This window comes from Acomys russatus, chromosome 22, assembly GCF_903995435.1.
Source record: "Acomys russatus chromosome 22, mAcoRus1.1, whole genome shotgun sequence".
In the NCBI taxonomy this organism is placed as follows: domain Eukaryota; kingdom Metazoa; phylum Chordata; class Mammalia; order Rodentia; family Muridae; genus Acomys; species Acomys russatus.
The window spans coordinates 45,326,796-45,329,750 of record NC_067158.1 but is presented as its reverse complement, the minus strand read 5'-3'; the positions used below and the strand labels follow the sequence as shown (position 1 = coordinate 45,329,750).

The 2,955-nt window shown below is 33.8% G+C and overlaps 1 non-coding gene across 1 annotated transcript; it reads left to right on the top strand.

Moving 5' to 3' along the window:
• Positions 1-1,326: 1,326 nt before the first annotated feature.
• Positions 1,327-1,488, top strand: LOC127206054 (U1 spliceosomal RNA). The gene has a single exon (XR_007832747.1). It is a non-coding gene; the product is annotated as a U1 spliceosomal RNA (small nuclear RNA).
• Positions 1,489-2,955: the final 1,467 nt, after the last annotated feature.

The following is a 2,955-nucleotide window of genomic DNA, read 5'->3' as shown; positions in this document are numbered from 1 at the left end:
GTTTTGTGTTTGGTAAATTTACACAGTGAATATTGAGTTAGTGAAATATCTCTTATATCAAAAACTATCCTCCCTGATAGTTTCTGCTGAAACACAAAACTAATGAGAGACACCAGCCCTGGAGGACACCAGCCCAGTGGGCCTTCAAAGGTTAATGTTGAACAGCTTCCATTTAGTGCTGTGGTTTAATTTATCCACAACTTCTTTTTAGTAAAGAAAGGTCACTAGTAACAAAATGGGGTAAATTTTCAATGTCTTTACTATACCTTTCTTTTTGGAGTGAACACATCTTTAACTGAAGTATAGCTGACACCCAACAACCTATGGGCATTTGAATGAAAAAGTTAAGAGAATTTCATAATAGCAAGAATGCCACTCCCCAAACCTTCTTCGTTTCTCTGTAATATCTCATTTCTCATCCATACATCCCACCTTTGCCCTATACAAGTAAGTGCTGGTTAGCTTAGTTTATATTAGTCTGTACTTAAATAACTCTGACTTTATTATGCAATATTTTCACTCCAGGCTCCTTTTTCTTATCATAAAGAGTCGAAAATTAACTCAGTTTTCTTCTTTCAGGAATTCATTTTTGTTGTTGAGTACTTCTAGATACAAATGCATTAATTTGTTAATAAATATTTTGAATGGTTTTAAATTTTTGCTAATAAAAAATTAGCATGGAGATTTATACAAGATTTAATGTAAAAACACATTTTCCATAACAAAGGATATATAAATTCTACTGAAAATTATATTTGACACTTCAATAAGGTTCAAATGTATGTCTCAACACATGTGAATAGAAATTCCATATTCTATACTTGATATGGGTGTGTGTATTCTTAGAAATTATAAGAAATCTAATTGATGTACAGACATCTTATGCATTTTTAAATGATAGATTGTTTATATACTTATTTGGTGTTCATCCATGCCCATTCAGAGAGTAGTCATTTTGTTTACAACTTAAGCTTACTTTACTATTTCTATAAAACTTTTGAAAATCGTGATTCAGAACTTAATAACAGCTTTTATCAAACACACACAGATGCACACATTCACACACACATAGTTTTTCTTAATTCTGTGTTTTCAAAAATTTAAATTTACTAAACAAGGATTTATCCTTAGAATGTAAAAACCCAATGTAGAAAAACAAAAATTGGCTCTGTGAATTAAAATTATCTATATTGAAATGACAAAACAAATATACCCAGATTCTAAACACAGTAAAAATAATTTAAATACTACTATAAGTAGCTTATAGTTATACCTTCAACATAGCATTATAATATTTCATTAATAATATAAAACATATTCAACAAGAAACTTACGTGGCAGGGCAGATACCTTGATCAACTCGGTGGTTTTTCCAGGGTGAAACATCTATTGCAATCCTAATGTGATGACCCCTATGATTTCTCTCAAGGCAGGAAACTAGACTACATAATTTGTGGTAGTGAAGAACTATATTCACACTCTCTTCTTAATTAAAAAAAAGAAATTTACATTTTATGTCAAATTTCATTGAATATTTAAGAGCCATGTTAAACACCCTTTTGTCTAACATGTAAGAATATAAGAGAGAAATGGCTTAGTTTTTAATATCCTAATAACTAAACTAGGGAAATATTTTACAAAAGAACTATAGAATGCTGTCCTTCATGAACTTAGAAGAAAATTGATTTTTAGATGTAAATAAATTTAAATGTAAATGTTGGAAAATAAAATATATACTTGTACCCACATAGTTGAATGTACACAGTTCGTAGTCTTTTAGTTAGGATTTCTATTTCTGTGAAATGACACCTTAATCAAGACAATTGCTTTTTGTTTGTTTGTTTTTTTGTTTTTAGAGACAAGGTTTCCCCTCCAGTCCTGGCTGTCTTGGACTTGCTTTGTAGACCAGGTTGGCCTCAAGCTCACAGAGATCCACCTACCTCTGCCTCCCAAGTGCTGGGAATAAAGGCGTGTGCCACCACGCCCTGCTCTCAAGGCAACACTTATCCAGGAAAACATTTAAGTAGGGCGGGCTTACAGTTCAGAGTGTTAATCCATTATCATCATGGCTGCAAGCATGGCAGCATGGCTACATGGCTGCATGCATGTGGACATGGTTCTGGAATGGTAGCTGGGATTTCTACATCGAGGTTGGAAAGCAGCCAAAAGAGAGAGTGACATAGGACCTGGATTAAGCATCTGAAACCTCAAAGCTGTGACATATTTCCTCCAACAAGAAAACACCTCCTGATAGTGGCACTCCATGTCTCTGAAGTTTATCCCCATTCAGACCACCACAGACACTCTAGTTTTCATCTTAGGGTTTTTCTTGGCCTTTGTGGTTGCTGCTATTCAAGACTGACCTATATACAGACTGAGCCATGGTTTGAAACATGGGTGTCTTCTTACTTATAACTGCTATTCAGTACATATCTATGGCATTTCTCCATCTACTTTCTATGTTAGGGTTGTACCTCTTTATAGCTTCATGATGGAGGCACTGGGCAATAATAGATGCCTCTTCTGTAGCTGTGTAATAGAATCTGTACTAAACAGCTAAACGAGAATTACTAAGACACAATATATGCATGAGGAATTTGAGAGATACAAGTAGTGCTTTCAGCATGGATTCAGTGCCCATGGTGACACAATCAGTGACTGAGAGCTGTTATATTCTAATACTCAACAAGCACACAATGTTCTAATTTATAATGATTTTTGACAAAGATATAGGTACAAGCAATTATTGTAATTTTCATCTTTCTGATTTTAATGACTATGTGCATATCTACATGTTACTAGTAGTATATTAGAATGTCTCACCTATAAATTGCCTCATTTGTCTTTTGAAATTGTTATGTAACTGATATTGATTTCAGTACCTCCCATGTGCATCTTGTGAAAATGGCAGTGGATATTGTCAATCTCACTATTTCTCCCTAAATAGGTCAACTT